Source organism: Drosophila grimshawi, unplaced genomic scaffold (genome assembly GCF_018153295.1).
Source record: "Drosophila grimshawi isolate 15287-2541.00 unplaced genomic scaffold, ASM1815329v1 contig_311, whole genome shotgun sequence".
NCBI classification, from domain to species: domain Eukaryota; kingdom Metazoa; phylum Arthropoda; class Insecta; order Diptera; family Drosophilidae; genus Drosophila; species Drosophila grimshawi.
The window spans coordinates 19704761-19722578 of NW_025063098.1; the positions used below are offsets into that span (position 1 = coordinate 19704761).

At 42.1% G+C, this 17818-nt stretch overlaps 1 protein-coding gene across 3 annotated transcripts in view; it reads right to left on the reverse strand.

The window, feature by feature from the left end:
• Positions 1–17818, reverse strand: part of LOC6567925 — a 159263-nt gene that overhangs the window by 76406 nt on the left and 65039 nt on the right. The window lies entirely within an intron of this gene.

The window sequence follows — 17818 nt, forward strand, 5'->3', positions numbered from 1 at the left end:
TATATATCGATAATTTGCTTAATGCAACCTGTTAAACTGTCAATTAGCATTATGCTAATTATGCTTTATTAAAACTCAATCACGTCAAACTGCTCGGTAAATAATCAAAAAATAGGTTCCTGGAAATAGGGTCGATTCTATTTGTTCTTAGCCACTGGGTTCAGGGTATCGCGTAGTCGGGCTCTCTCGACTACAACTTGCTGATTTGTTATGTTGTTCAACGTGCGTAACTTTCATTTCTAAATGGAAAATAGCAATATTTATATTATTTGCATATTATATATGCAAATAAGAATTGTAAAGTTTAGTGACTAAGAGCAATAAGTTTTGAGATTATTTCAGGGTATCAAATTTTATGTTGTCTTGGCCTAGGTTCTTAATATCTCTTGATAAATGCGCAACTTATGCTTATGGCTTTTTATGATAAAAGAAAGTAAGCAATTTCATGCACGTCATATGTCTATACTATATTGGCAATTCAGCTTTTTGCTCATTTAAATATCTCTACTTGAGCAAAATATTCTGCGACTCGTGCTACTTTACTATACTATATTTCTGTGCTGATCCAAAGTATATATATGTGTATATGTACTGTACATTCCCTGCAAACCCAACGAAGACACATTTCAAAGCTCGTCTAAAGCATCACTTGAGCCAAATTCTTTGACGCATCGACAACAAAAGACGCACAAAGCACACCGAGTACAACAAAAAGCCAAAGCTGACACAATTTGTGGCAAGGATGTGGAATATAAAAAACTGCTAGCAAATCTACGTCAAACACTCGACATAGTTCCATTCTCAGCTCGTCTTTGCCGGGTGACATAAAAGAGCTTCCAGCATCACCATCACCATCACCCATCACCAGCACCAGCACCAGTTTGGAGCGCCCAAATTCCATTTACAATTTGATTTGCTTATGTAAATTATGAAAATTGCCCGCAGAGAGTAACCGCAAGTAAGATTCGATTTGGCGGCTTAACAAAATGCAGCCAACAAAACGAAAAATCCGAAAAGCACAAGGAACAAAAAAAAAAGAAAGTAACAGAAATAAAAATTGTTCATTGCTTTTTGGCTGTAATTCGAAACAAATCAAATTTATTGCCCAGACGCACAGGCGCCGCCATTGGCAATTTTCTGTTTGCGGATGCGGCCAGATGCGCTGAGCATATGAAATGAGCGCCAGGAGCGAGAGTCATACATATATATATTCAGATACGAGTTTATATTCAGATACGGGGCGGGCGCACACATATTCTAATTAGATTTATAATGCAACAGAAATGTTGTTGTTGCTGCTGCTGTGCCAAGAGATTTTCAAATTTAAAATTTTTGAATTATGCTCGACATGAACAGATGACACACCGAACTAAAAGGGGTGGCTACGGGCAGGGCAGGGCAGGGCAGGACAGGACAGGACTCGGCTTGGCAAGGACCAAAGCCGGATTCAGGCAGCAGATAAGCCAGGCAAAAGAGCAAAAGGGAGTGTGAGAGCCAGAGAGAGCGAGAGAGAGAGAAGCTAAGCTAAAAAATCAGTGAGTCATAGTCATGGCATATTAGTTGGGGTTTCGATTTTGGATTGCGGCTTATGGTCCCTTCGGCCCCTCGTTCCGTTGTTCCCTCTTCCCATGCGGGCTGCAGCAATGCGTGACGCGTGTTTCAGATTTTCGATTTAGCACACACTTTTTTTTTGTTTTTTGCTCTGTGTGTGTGTGTGTGTGTGACTCATTGGCAAACTAAAAATTAGCCAGGAAAAAGAGAAGTGAACTGAAGTAAAGTTTCATATTACATGCAAGCAATTTGCCAAATAAACTGTCAGCAACTGTGGGCTACTGGGACCGGGAGATTTATCCTTGCCCAGAACAAGATGCCATTGGCCTTATCGATTGAGCACTGAATAATTCACCGAGCAAATGGTACAAATATGTATGCAGCTTGCCAGTCAGTTCAGTTCAGTACAGTTCCATTCAGGCAATCCAATCCAATCCAATCCCCTGGGCACGCACAATAATAATCAGCAAAAGGGGCGTCTGCGTGGGCCACAGGGTTGCTACAGTCCAGCTAGAATCTACCTATGCATACTATATATATATATATGCACATCGTAAAGATCTACCCCTCAAGCGGGGGCTGTTGGCAAAAAGAGAAAAACCAAAAACGAAAAGCGAGAAATCGAGGCAGCAGCTGAATTATTTCGAGGCGCATTTAGAGACGAAGTTTTTAGATTTCGTTACGCAACGCAAAATAATATGTGTGACAGGTAATTAGATTAAGCTAATTTTGCTTTTATTAGCAATCAGGCTCGTCAGTTACGCTTTGCGCATTTTGGTTAATAATTTTATTTGGCCTCGCTCCCTTGAGGCACTGTTTCCAGTGTGGCAGTGTTCTTTGCCCCACACACAGCTGTGCAACCCAATTGAACGAAGCGACCGACGTTCAGTGTTGCATGGCGGCTGTCAGAAGTAGCTGATGGTCATTTGGCGCAATGCAACACTAGCCAGCTGTGTGTGTGTGTGTGTGTGTGACGGCCTGTCTATCTATCTGTCGCTTTGCTTGTCTCGCTGTGTGTGAGTGCGAAAAATCAAATAATTAATAATTCATGGCACACGATTGACAGTGCGCCCAGCTGAACCAGAACTCTTTCCTGCACTCACTTCACTGTTTACTTATTTTTTTGCGTGCGCACCGCCTCATAAATTTACAATTACAGATGCGATTGCGAATGCGAGAGGTTGCGCCTTTTGCGTTTTGTTTTATTTATTTTTTTTTTTTAATTTAATAAATTAATAAAACAGCAACGTTACAACACTGGCAACGCCATCAAAGTGGCAAAGTGTTGCCATTTGCATTTTTAATGCACTCGCTGCGTCGCGTAAAAATAATTATCAACTGAATTGATGATGAGTCCACAGAATGCCATGGAAAACGGAATGCCTGAGAGACTCCCGAAAAGAGAGAGAGAGAGAGACAGAGACAGACACATATAGATGATGTGGCACACACATGTGTGTGTGTGTGTGTGCGTGTGTTTGCCGTGTCAACACGGCCGCAGCCACGCCTGGCCTCGCCCCGCCCCATTTCCCATCCCTGGGGTGTTGCCAACAAAAATAAAAGAAAAAACTTTCTCAAATTGAATTTCACAATTTGCGTGTCAACTTTCCTGACTTTTATATACAACATAAAAAAATATCACATAAATATAACAAAATGTTTTAGTTGAGGACGCACAAAATGTATATGTGATTCACTGCAATTTCACTTTCAACTCGCGCTAATTGCAAAGAGCGAATTAAACAAAAAATAAAAGATAAACGAAATGTAAACTGAAGAGCAAAATAAGGAAGTCCAGCGCCAACAATTTATAAGTGCGGCAAAAATTTTACTTTTCCTTTTCAGCACACTTTGGCACAATGGGTGGCAGCGTGCCATGCGCTTCCTGGGTCTTCCTCGCCACGTTTTGTTAACCGGAATTGGGTACGAGCAGGATCTGGGTGGAGTTGGGAGGGGAAATAACTGCACCTGGGCGGTTTCCGCACCTGGCCGTAGTTAACCCCAATTATGCGCACAAAGCCCAAACAGAAACGACCCAGCGAGACAGACACAACTAGTAGGCAGACAGAGGCGGCGACTACGTGTGGTAGTTGAAATATTTAAGCAACAGCGCGCAAGGAAAATGCCATGGAAAATGCTATAAAAAGTTCGTTGGTAAAAAAGTAAGTAAGATGAAATGCAGCCGCAGGCATTCAAATAATAAGGATAAGGAAGCGCTTGTTAACCACGAAACCGCTCAAAAAATATGAATGAAACCCAGTTGCGAGTCAGAGTTCGTATCGCCATTCGAGTCAGAGTCATTGTTGAGCACCGGAGTGAGTCAGTGTGCCGCTGACGGCGTTGCCGGACCGTTCATTTGCAAGAGCCGCGTGTTCATTATGCGCTTCCTGTTTGCTTAAGCTCTGTACAGAGCATACCCAAACCCAAAATCAGACCCATCTCAGTTCCCCTTACCCCCGTTCAGGCCAGCTCCTGCCCGAGGATTCCCTAGCTGTAATTGTTCTGCTGCTTGTTGTTATTGCAGCGGCTATTGGAGAAGAAAAAAAAAATTTATCCAATTTCCATTGTGCAGAGCGTTAAATTTGGAAAGTTTGCCATCGCCGGGGCATGCCCCGTGGGCTATTGACAGAATTTGAGTGAAGCAAAAGTGAAATTGCCAAGACGAGCGTAAAAATAGCAAGAACTTTAATTATGCAACGCAAATAGAGTGGAGTTTAGTAGCGAGTAGCGAGTAGCTAGCCACCTGTCAAACATTTGCCAACACTGGCAATGGTCCGTGCACCACTTCACAATAATATACATACATATTCATATTCGGTGGCCAATCGCATAATTACGAGACTTCAAATGGTTACAGTCTGGCAAATTTTCCATATGAATGAAATTCGCACAATTAACCATAGGTTGGGTAGGGTAGGGTAGGGTATGGTCGGGCTTTGAGGGTGGGACGCCACACATGTCAGCACATGGCAAATGCCGGTTCCCCCGAACAATTTTCCATTTACAATTAATGCTAAAAATACACCAAAGACAGACGTCGTCATCATCATCGTCATCTTCATCGTCGTAGTCGTAGTCGTCGTCATGTTGTGCGTAGAGCTACAATAAAATTTATTGTCAAGTGCAGTCACAACGGCTCAAGATGTGTAACGGACGGGGCGCCTAGGTGTGCACAACAACAATAACAACAACAACAACAGCGTGACGATGTCTTTGGGTGTGGGAACTGTGTGTGCGGCAAGTCTAGGGCTGGGAATCACGCTGTCGCTTACAACGCAGCGTTGCGACTGGCAGCCTGTGACGGGAAGCGCAGAGCAACAAAAACAACAACACCAGCAACAACAACACCAACAACAACAGCAAAAAATCAACAACGCAATCTTAATGAAGGCAATAATTCAAACAAAATGCAAAATTCCCTTAACAAACTGTAGGAAGTCAGCCAAGTCGAGTCAGTCAGTCAGCCAGTCAGTCACTCACTCAGTGACTCTTCGCTTAAGCTCTGGCTCATTCATTTCATTTTTCAGTCAAGACCTCCCGACACAACATTGAGAAATTGCCGCCTAGTGTTGATGTTGTTTTTGTTGCGATTTGTTGTAACACGCTGACAAGAATTCCTTGTTGAAATTAAATTTTTACAAAATCAAATAAAATTCAATGCGTGCCGGGCGTCAGCATCAACAGAACAATGTGGCAATGCGTCAAATGTGGCACTGTGCCACTGTGGCAATATAGCCAACTCCCTCGACATTTTCTCATATTAATTAGTTTGTATTTTTGGCATACGAAATAACAGAAAATTGTTTAACATTTGCCCTGTAGCACATTAAGTGGCCACATTTGTCAATTTGCGTTTTGTGTTGGGTCAACTTTTCCGGCCCCGTCCTCGTCCTCGTCCCCAGCCCGTTTCTCAATACAAATGGCCCAAAAACACTTCAGGCCAATGCTCCATTATGTACACCATGCCCCATGCCCCATGTAGTTAATGGCTGCACATTTGCCTAAATAATGAGCCACCGGTGTATTGCCTTGAATTCGATTTGGCTTGATTAAAAATATATTTCATTGTTGAGCACTCTACGAGCGGTTTGTGGACCTGGGTTGCCGGGGTGTCACTGTCTGTCCTTGATGGACAGAAGACCGATTGCAGTGGCAGCTGAGAAGCTAATCAGTAAAATGTGCCGTTCACAGCTATGGGGCAAAACTCAATTGATTAGCAAGACGACAAGCTGAAGCAGCAGAAACAAGAGATATATTCGTCTTGCTATCAATTAAATACTCTTCCAAGTCGCATTACAAAATATATTATTCAGATGTTACGTACAGCAGTAAAAATATGGATTAGCATATTGGACATATGGACTTTGACTTTATCGACTCAACTTTAATATATTAACTTAATATAATGGATGATGCCAATGCCTCTACACCCTCCAAGCAACATAATTTACGCTTCGAATTACAAAACATCAAGGATTTTATCGCTCAAATAACTTGAAAACTTTCGCATTTATTTGCATTTCGCATAGAAATTTAAATATGCCAAAGTACTTTTGCTGAAATTCTTATAGGAAATTGTCCATTCGCTTTCAGCTGTTAAGCAGCTTACAAGCCATTGGAGAAAAAAACTTTCTCAAACTAAACAAGCTCAAAGCTCAAAGATAGGCAAACGGACAGACAGTGAGACAGACAGTCAGTTGGACTGTCTACAAAAGAGTTACCATTAAGCTACTCATAACCTAAATATTCTACAAAAAAAAAAGAAGAAGAACTTGGGCGCTTCAGGGCTTGTGCGCTACTTAGTCGTGGCTAGCTGGGTGGTTTGGAGAGGGCGGCACTTATGTCAAATGCGTTTGCGATTTGTTTCAATAAACGTTGCAGCAGATGCGGCAAAGAAAGAAATTTCTATTATCTGTGCAAAGTGTGCGCGAAATTGAAAATTGCAACCGTTCGTCAGCGAGCTCTTCAGCCACTCCTAGTCACTCCCCTTCACACATCCCGCATCCTGCAGTTGAAGTCGTACTCGTTGTTGTCCTTGCTCTAGCTCTAACTCTAAATTTTCATAGCGTTGTCAGTTGATAAACTCTAATACGACATTGTGGAGCAGCAGCAGCAGCAGCCTTGGCTTATGCAAGCATTTTGTAAAAATTGCATTTGAGTAGCTTTTGCTGCTGATGCAGCGCATTATGGCACAGTAGTCAGCAAGAGGGGGAGAGGTTTAAGAGTTTGAAGATAGCTAGATAGCTAGATACACATATTTATTTATGTGTGTGTGTGTGTGTGTGCTTATAGAGACATGGCAACAAGTTTACCAACACATTGCGGTTACGCGAAAAAGTCAATTACCATTTTAACAGAAAGAGCGCCGACTGGTGCTGCTGCTGCTGCTGATGATGTTATGGCTCCTCCTCCTGCTGCTGCTGCTGCTGCTCCTCCTCCTACACCTCCTCCACCCACTATTAGATTGAGTCCGCCCCGGCGATCATCCCGTACATACAGTCAATCAGTTGGTAATCGATTTTGTCTGGCTGGTTTGGTGGGTTCGCCAATTCTGGTTCTGTTGCTTGAGGTTAACAAATATGCCAACGCTTTTTACGCACAATTTTCCTTTGGCAAGCAACAGCAGCAGCAGCAGCAGCGAGTTTTGCCAAATGGAATGTAAATATTTATTTTTATTTGCCAGCCGCATTGCCGGGGTAAAATTTGTTTGCAACTTTCCTCGCCATAATTAGACTTCTGTATCTCTGCAACTGTATATGTGTGTGTGTGTGTGTGTGCTTGGGTATATCTGTGTAACCGAATGCAAATGATAGTCATATACTCGAATTGCGAATAGATTTGCAATATTTGCTCATGCAAATTGCCTTAAGCCACAGACTTGGCTTACACTCGTTGATTTTCATTTGGCCCAAAATCAAAAGTTGCAATACCGTTAAAGCGACTTAATGAAAAGGGCGTCAACCTTCCGAGTATTCATAATTGAATTTCCATGTTTGCTGCCGCGCTTATGAGCTCGAGTAGTTTTTCGAAAAAAAAAGAAAAAAATGGGAATGCTTAAAGCGTTGAACACGCAAACAAGAAAATGTTACCAGTATGTTTTCTTTTTTTTCGGTTTCAACTCCTGCGCCTTGTTTTAATAACATAATTGAAAAATGACTGTGTGCAGCAAGAATTGTGAGTGTGTTTTTAGTGTGTGTGCATGGTGCAAATGGAATGCAGTCATGTCCTTTTGCCCACAGCTGGCTCTGATTACGGCTGTTGAATTGAGGGTTGTTCGATCGCGTGCAAAGCCTTGTTAACATGCGTTTGTCCTTTTAATGGCACCCCGTTAAACAGCAGAAGCAACAACAACAGCTACCAGCATAGCCTACCTTATTACCGTAAATCAATAAGCAACAACCACATACATACATACACACACACACACACACATACTGACTTGTAGGCTCGCACATGCGTTTCAATTGAAAACTGTTGCCTGATAATTAACTGCAATTTCCTCAACGAATCGTCGACGGTTCGCTCGGGAATCAATGTCTTTATTTGCTGGCTGTCATTTTATTGTTGCCACTCTCCACTCATTTTCTCTTTCCTCCTCTCTCCCTCTATCTCTCTCTCTCTCTCTATCTCCATATTTTTGTCCTATTTACTAGCTGGCTTGCTGGCTTGCTGGCTGACTGGATGCCCGGATGAGTAATGAGCATTCCGCGCTGGCACAAAATTGAAACTATTTTGCATAGCATTGGAAGCATTTTAATTTGAATTTCTTTGCAAGTGATCAACGTTGAAGATGCGAACTGGGAGTTGCCATCCAGTCTGGCAGTATGTTGGACAGTGGTTAGGGTCCAGTGGGGTGGGGGGGAGTTAAACGCGGAGGGTCGCTACTAATGGCGTCCATAGTTGCTGGCAACATTAAGGATAATTGTTGTAGTTAGCATGTACTTTTGCATTTATAATGTGCCTCATTTATTTCTGCGTTCCTTTTCGCATCTCGCCTTTTCAAATATTTCTTTGCATATCCTCCTCCCCAACGATAAAAATTATAAAAATGCTGATTATGCATTTTATTGCTTTTGGCCGTGGTGTTGATTGCCGCTGATTGCTTTGAGGATAAGTGGGACGGCGATGCAGAGACCATACAGCAGATGGGGCATTTCAAAAGGAATGAGCCATGGCCAGATGTAAGGCTCTAATATCTAAATGCGAAATGTAACACGGCTAAGACTCAAATAACCCAAGTAGAATGGTCAATTTATTTCGCATTTTACAATGCAAAAGATTGCGAATTCTAATTGGTGCGACTTGAAAATAAGATAAGACGAAACAAAAAATTACCATCTGAATGCTAATGATTATAATATATTCTATGAAATAAAATCTTCAAGAGAAAATATAAATATTTTAAGTAATCAATTAAATGAACTATTTTGAATAATTCATTTTTAAAGACCATTCCAATTTGTGCAAAACCACATAAAATTGGTAGTTTAAGATTTTTTCGTTTTATGTTTATTAAGCTTCAATTTGTTCAATATATACTCGGCTATACTTAATTGCTGCATATTAAAACATGAAGTTGCCACTTTTCTAACCGCATTCATATTTCAACTACTTGACTACACTTCAGTTTTAACCTGTTAACAATTTAGATAGAGGCCTATTTGTAGCTGCCTGCCAACTGGTCGCTAATTGCCAGCCATAAACTCATACTGGTATACAGTTATTAGCCGCAACCTGATACGTTTGCTACATATCATAATTTCAAAGCTGAGAGCCAATAGAACCGGACTCAGGGAGGCTGGCAGACAGACAGACAAACAAAATTGACGTGCCGACACGTACTTTATGTCCAAAGAGTGGGTGGGTGGGGCACAAATAGGATGGACAGGAATGAACAACAGCAAATTTGCTAACCACTGCCAAAATGATAGACAAATGCCAAATGCTAGGTGTATGAGTGTGTGTGTGTGCGCGTGTGTGTGTCTGTGGAGAGGTAGTAGACGGGATAACTGGGAAAAATTGCATAAATAAATCATGCTCTAATATTGCACTTGCCCTTGCAGACACAATCTGTCAAAATGTAGCGCACTAAATGAAAGGCTATTGGGTATTGCGCCAAACAATGCGAGAAAGCCGGGCAACATGGCGTGAATGAGCGCTCACAAAATGGCGTTAAAGGCCGTTACAAAACACCAAACGGGCTAACGAACAATGGCGAAAAACCAATCGATGCCCGGCCATAGATAGCGTGCATAGTCATCTAAGCCACGGCCGTGTACGAATATGTGTTTGGTTCTGGGTCTGGGTCTGGGTCTGGGTCTGGGCCTGAGTCCACGTCCGGCATCGGCTCGGGTATTTGTTGCCAGGGCAACAGGCCAACGGCGCATCCTGCACTTGACAATGCGCCTGGGCCACAACTGAAGTGGGCCCGGCCCGTCAGTTGGTTTGGGCCAAGTCTCTCTGACACACTGAATCGCCGGTCTGTTTTGGCGCTTAATTCGTCACTAAATGAGATTTTTGGGTGCCTCTTCTATTTTTGTTGTTTTTCGTTTTTTTTTTTTGTTGTTGTTCAAAATTGTTGCTGCTGCTCCTGCTACTGCTGATGTCGGCATTGTTGTGCGCCGTTTGAAATTGCTATTTTGGAAGTTGGTGCTGCGGCTTTTGGCGCTGAAGTTCGCTCTCGAGTTCTGGGGCAGTTGCAGCCACTTTGCAATAACACAGCGTGAAATTGCAACGGCAAATCGAATCAGTCCGCACGGGAAATTCGATTCTTCTTTTTTTTCTTTCTTTGGTGTGTGTTGTGCTGCCTTTTGCGGGCAATCAGACAGCAACAAATGCCTCACATCCCAGACAGGCAATGTTAGGGAGAGAGGGAGAGAGAGAGAGAGAGAGAGCGAGAGATAGGAACGGAAGCAGGCACCAATGTAATTTAACGCGCGAGTTTTCGACACAAAACATCAACAAATACACTCAACAGCAACAGGAGCAACAAAGAAAAAAAAGATGAGAAGAAAAGAAAAAATTAAGGATAACAGTTCGACATTCTACGTGCTGATCGCTCAGATGCCAAGTGGTGCCCCAAAGCATCGTGGCATTCTGGCATTCAGGCATTCTGGCATCCTTCCCAGCAGCATTCAACAGACCAGTCAGCAGTCAGACAGTTGTTCAGTTGTTCACTCATCGAGTTCGCTTGTCCATCCATCAACAACAAGTTGACTCTAGCATAAGGAAATTAAATTACAAAATGTGTTCCAGTAGCATTGCGGCTGCATTTTTGCATAGTCCGCTGCTTACACATGTTACTCAACTAGCCAGCCAGCCACGCCCATGCCAACACATTGCCGCACACTTTTGTTCAACAAATTGGTTATTTATTATTTAATAGTGTGATTGCTAACAGCATTCGAAATTCACCTACAGAAACAGAATTGCATCCATTGTTCAGTCTGTTGGATTTTCTGATTGAAAACTGGTAAAATTGTTCGGATATCTGCATAAACATACACACCTACATACATTTATAACTATACGTGTACCTATACCTACACCTATTTGTGTAACTGTGTTGGTTGCCTGGTAAACAAAATTCAAATATACCATTTTGCAGTTTGATTTTTGGTTTGCTGAATGAGTTCTTAATTTTGCCAACTGCCTTTTCATGACCAAACACTGCAAAACAATGCAGTGCGCAATGCTGGATAAAGTTTCAAATGAAGTTGAAAATGCTAAATTCGGATAATTGAATTGGATGCGCAATTTTATGCTCAACATAACAAGGCAACAAAAAAAAGGAAGCAGAAAAACGTTGTAATCAAAAACATTTCCCAGTTATGAGTGTGCCAAAATCGACTTGAATATTGCAAAATAATTTTTGAATTTTATTCTTGGCTCTTATATATAAATATATAAAATAAAATCAATTTTATATGCTTTTCAAACAGCTATGAAAATATCTATAAATAAAAAATAAAAAATCCATTTTCCTGTATTTATAATTTTCGATAACTTTGTTAAATGCTTCAATTAGTTTAGGGGCAGGCTCTTTTTATCTCTGGTAATAGTTTCTTTTCAATATCAATTTTTATGCAATTTAATAAAATAAAATTCAAATTTCTTTGCTTTCTGAAAATATCACCATTTTTAAAAATTGCCGCAATTTAATTTAATTATTTTTTGGGATAACTATTTTCTATGCTTCAAAGAGCTTAAGTGTCTTTCCCTTTCTGGTTTTGGTAATAGTTTCCTTTGAGCATCGATTTAAAACGATTTGCATACTGAATTTCAGTGAAATATAACAATGACAACACAATCGACAATGCAATGAGAACAGTTTAGATCATCAGCCAAATGTGTCCCACACACTCGATCGTCCCACTCACTCACTCACACTCACACTGGCTGCCCCTCTATCTCTTTTTGTTTGTGGACTACCAATTTTGGTCATTGTGGCTGACAAGATCGTACATGTGAGTAGCGCGACATAGGCGTCCATCAGCAGTCGGATGCTTGCCAATCAAACCAGAGTCATGGAGAGGAAGACAACTGCTGCGGCAACAGCAATATCAACAAAAACAACAACAACAAAAACAACAACAATAACAACAACTGCATAACGATATGCAAAATATGCAACAGCTGCCAAAGCGGCTGTGTGGCTCCTGTGGCTGCAGCAGCAGCAAAACAGAGGCAGCCTCCTCCTGGTTTGGATTGTGGCAACGTTCGCCTGTCGCTTTGCGCCCAATTACGCCTTCAAATTGAGTGATAAATGTCTTGAAGATGGCAAATAAATAAGCTTGAGTTAAATTTATTACACAACCCACACAAAGACTTCATAAAAATGCAAACTAAATGAACTATTAAGAGGCGGCGGCAAACATGAGAAACAAAGTAAAACCAATAAACAAAACTTCTGCCGCAAAGAACAACAAAAACAACAAAAGCAACAAAGCAAACCAAAGCAAAAGAAATTCGCGAACAGACAATTGAATTGCATTGCGCCTAACAGAGAGAGCAAGCCACAAAAAGAAAAAAACACATAAACAAATAAACAACTTGCGAATGTAGTTGTGGCGGGTAGTTCGGGATGCGGGGGCGGTGGTGGTGGTGGTTGCAGCGCGGGGCGGTGCAGGGAGGGGCAAGCGTGAAAGACAGCAGCGCGACTGCCGTGTGAGAAAATATGCAAATAAATGCGCAAATAAAATGTGCAATCAACTGGAGATGGCGCACTGAGATCTTGCCAACTGGCAACTGGCAACTGGCGACTTGCAACTGGCATCTTGCAACTGCTTGCAACTCCTCTGATTCCCCCCATTTACCATTCCACTTTTTGGCGAAAGGTAAAGTGTGAATGTTGCGCATGCGCAGCAACCGCGTGGAGAACACTGCGCATCAATTAGACCGCCAGGCGGCCAGAAACGGCAGCACGAATTGCCCAGAGAGCGAGAGATAAGGCGAATGCCACAACACGAAGGCAGAAGCCACACACATACAAACACACACACAATCACACACACAATCACACACACACACAGTCATGCACAGCACACACAAATGAATAAAACGTTTAGATAAACAAATACAGAAGAATGCTGAAATGCTGTTAAAAGCTACAAAATGAAGTGGCCATTGGCGGCTTGTGGAATTGGGTAAACGGGCAACGGGCAACGGGCAATGGGCAACTGGAGAATGGGCAACAGTCAAATGGGAAATGGTTACACGGATTTGTACTGGGCATCGCCAAGCAGCAGCAACAACAACAACAACAACAACATCAACAAATTCAATGAACATGCGCGAGCACAGTTGAAGAGCAAACAAATTTATTACGCGCCGTTTGAACAGCGCATAAATTTAAGCAGTGTCCCAACCGTAGCAGCAACAGCAGCAGCAGCAGCAACAGTCCCAGTTGCAACAGTCCGCGCTGCAGACGAAGTCATGCGGACCAAGATTAACATACTCGGCCAAAACGACTGACTGACTCGTACACTCGAAGAAATGTGTGGATCTAAACTCGTTTCCTAACGTTTCCGCATTAAAAATAAATTCTTTCCTTAAAATTGTATATCTTTAAATTATAAAAAGTTGCCACACTAAACCTTCAACCTTATAATGATATAAGCATTGATTCACAAACTTGAGCACTTGAAATTAGAAACAAATATCTTAACTCAAGTTATTAAGTGCTTAATTTAAGAAACATCTAGACTTGTATTAAAAATATAATTGACTTAAATTGAGAACAGTTGTATTTAACTTGTGCCGTACAAGTTTAGATTTATGAATATCGAAATTACAGAAACCTTCTTGAACTAAGAATTATAGTAATCCGGTCTAGTTTTGTCGTTGCTCAAAGCGTTTCTAGTTTGATGTAGTGCAACTATCATATTTTGTTTTGCTGAGTGTAGTTTGGGGTTTGTGGTGTGGGGCTCAAACATTGCCAGTGACCGGCCCAATCGATCGACGCATCGTCGTCGCAGGCGACTCAACGCTTGCGTGCAGCGTGCGTGATTTAAAAACAGCGCCACATTTGGCGAACATTTACGTGGACTTGTCTCAAAACTACGTAAAACGATTTAAAGCTGAACACGAGCAATTTGTGGATAGGCGGCTGAAGCAGGCCGCAAAACTGGAAATGACGCGCCCCAAGACTGGCCGGGACTCGAGTCTGGATTGCCCACCCGCTGGCTGGCCGCAATGAGGCACCGACTGCGAAGACGACGACGACGACGACGACGACGCCGTCGGCGACTGAGAAGTCAACGTCACATTTCTCATGTTGAAATTTATGCGCACATACAATTGATTGTTGAATTTTATGGGGTTTGTTTGATTTTTTTCTTCTTTTTTTTTTGTGTGATTATGTAATTCAATATGTTTTAGTGTCTAATATCGAATGCCGTGAAATTAATATACTAGAAGCGAGTATGTAAATTTGTCAGGCCGATGAGCTGCACTTCCACTGAACTGTCTGCAATGTCATTTACAGTTTTGTATCATACTGGCGAGCTATGGGGCTCGGAGCTCGGAGCTTGGAGCTGCGGGACCCCACACTTATTAAAAAACATGCAGCGCTGTGACATTTCGATTTATTTTTATTGATTCTCAAGAGCAAACGATGCGAAGCGAGGCGGGGTGTGTTGAGGTGAGGTGAAGTGAGGTGTTTGGAGGTGAGGCGATGGGACTCTTTGGGTCTCTGAAATGCAAGTCAGGCGCCGCTGGCACGCAAGTGATCATCACACCTTGATAAGATCCCCGGACCCGGACCCGGACCCGAAACCGAATCCCGAATCACAACTACGCTTGCCCCATGCCCCAAAACGTATCGAATTTTATTGAAATGCAGCGCTGCATGTGTGTGCGTGTGTGTGCGTGCGAGTGTGTGTGTTATCTGAGTGTTGGCTGTGCATTTGTTACTTTTATGCTTGATTTATTGACTTTATTTTATGGCCGCTTGATTGGACACTAAATGAGTTTTTAAACTGCATACGAAACGGGGCGGGCCTTATCAATTTTTTCCCTTGTTGTTGCTGCTGCTGCTGTTGCTGTTGCTGTCCAATGTGAAGTTTGGTTCTGCCTGTTGCAGTTGCAGTTGAATTTGAGCATTTCAAGCCACTTACTTTTACATTTAACCCACGTCAGACAAAACGCTTCGATTTTATTGCGGATATGAAGTTCAACTGGATTCTTGGTTGAAGCCACTTACCTGAAACGAATAAAAAGAAGCCAACAAAGAAATGTTAATTAAATCGTTTTTAAAGCAAATGCTTATTTGTTTACAATTAAATGAAATGGGTTCAGAGATGCGGGCAAGTCAACGAAGTAAGAATAGTTCGTTAGAAAAACATTAAAAATCTATTTTAATGTTAGTCAATACATTTCAATTAAATATTTAAAATGAAATGATTCATCAACTAAATACGATTTACGAATGTGACCATTATGGGAAATACTTAAGATATATTAGAACATTCTTTCTTCATTACATTTGAATATTAAAATGTTTCCGTACACTATAGATTCTTTTATTCTTTAACGACTTGTCGCTTTAAATTTCACATTTTGTTATTCATATTTCTTATATAAAACATTTATACACATTTTTTGATTAACATATTAGTGAAAATTGCTTTAATTTATAATAACATGAAAATCTTGTGAGTATCCCAGCTTTAAATTATGTAGATCTAATAATCACAATTTCCTGCTTTAGGCAAATGGGCTTATGATCATTTTCTCTGGCATCGCTGATGATCTTAGCGCCTGTCAAGTACTTGGGATCTTCAAAGTAAAGCAGAGCCCTGCTCTGATCTCATACAATGTATCGCATGTCTGTCTTTGCCCACAAGAGGCAATTCAATCTCTCTCGCTTTTAGCTGCAACTCATGTCAAGCTGATTTGAATATTGCCCACGCGAACATATTTTCAACTTATTACCAAACGAACATCAAAGTCGTGCACAGGCACATACCACAACACGGGGCCAATACGCACAACTACAGAAATCATGTTAACTATTATTAAATAAAGGCAACAACAACAGCCGCAAACAGCGTGAATAGCACAAATGTCCATCAAAGCAGCTCAGGCAATTGACGCAGAATTCTTTTTAATTAAACATAAAATTACTTTTGCGCTGCCAGACAAGCAGACAGGCAGACAGTCAGACAATCAGACAGACCGACTCTAAGACAGACTGACAGAGAGAAACAGGCACAGACACAACATTTTACTACACACACAGCTGGCGATAAATCATGAAATCTACTTTGCAAACAACTCTTGAGTGTTGGCCATCGTACAAGGGGCAGTGGAGCTGGGTAGAGGGGGGGTGGGGCCTAGTCGGCACGTAATAATCATTTACATGAACACTCGCATAAATGTCACGTTGCTGCGATTACAAAAATAGCTTGAACGAAAAAAAACACACACACAAACTCCAAAACTGAACTCCAACTAATGGAGTCTTGTCCGCGAATGCTGATGCTGATGCTGAGACTGAGAATGCTGAGGCTGAGGCTGAGGCTGTGTTGAGGTTCTTTCCTCGTCTGCCCCGCCGCCGCTGGCAGTCATAAATTAATGAAATTTTATTTGCTTATGCAATGAGAGAAGAATTACATCCCTGCACTGCAGCACTATAGTGCAACCGAACTTGCCTAGCTATCCGTATCTATAATAATGAAAGCATATCCTGCTTAAGAGTGCGCCCGTACCACGCCAGGTGGAAAAATTCAATTTCCAGGCCATACGCCAAACTTGGCGGCATCGGCATCGGCGTTCGCCTCGGAGGTTGGAAAACAAGTTGCATCCGCAATTAAGTCATCAAGTTGCAATTATTGCCATAAAAACGAACAAAACGCAGGCACAAAAAAATGTGGCCACGCATGAACGTGATGCTGTGCGGCGAACAGCAGCTGACGGGGGGAGGACGGTTGTTGGGGGCTGTAGGGGGAAGAGGAGGGGTCAGTCAGTGGGCAGCATGGGGAGTACTCTGCGAGCCGTGACTCTGCGATTGCGATTGCGGCTGTGGCAGTGGCTGGGGTGTTGACGCTCAGCGGGGCAGCCGCCGCCGCAGCAGCAGCGCGTCGTGAGAGACTTAAACAAACAACAGAAAAAAAAACCAAAAAAATATAAAAAATTTCAAAAAAAAGTGGAGAAAAAGGCAAGAAGGAAATCAAGCAACACGAGGCGCGCAGATACATATTGCAGTTACAGATACGGCTAAAGATACAGATACGGCCGCCAGATACAGATACATATATGCTGCTTACGCGCAGATAAATTATTTTTCTTCTTTTTGTTCACTTTTTTTTAGTTGCAAGTCCAAGTCAAAAACACAAAATCTCGAAACGAGGCAGATGGAGCAGGAGGGTGAGGTGGAGGGGCATTAAGCTGTAGCAACCAGTTGCTGTTTGGCTTAATTAAAAGCTGCAACACGCTGGATTGTTACACGGATTGGATGAGATCGCTTTGGGTTTGAGTTTGAGTTCGAATTCGCTTTCGGTTTTCGGCGGCGCATCTCGTTGCATGTTGTTCGTTTTTTGTTTCGTTATTTGTTATTTGCTTTTCATGCTGTGGTCGCTGCTGAAATGACACTACAATGTCTTCAAAATGAAAATAAATACGACAAGAGCGCATTCGGCCACAATGCGAGGCGACGCGACGGGCCGGCAACTTGGCTACATGTTACACATTAAAGCTGCGACGCAGCTCTTTGCCACAGAATGTGGAGCCTTTTGTTTTGTTTGCTTTTCTGATTTCGCAGCCAAGC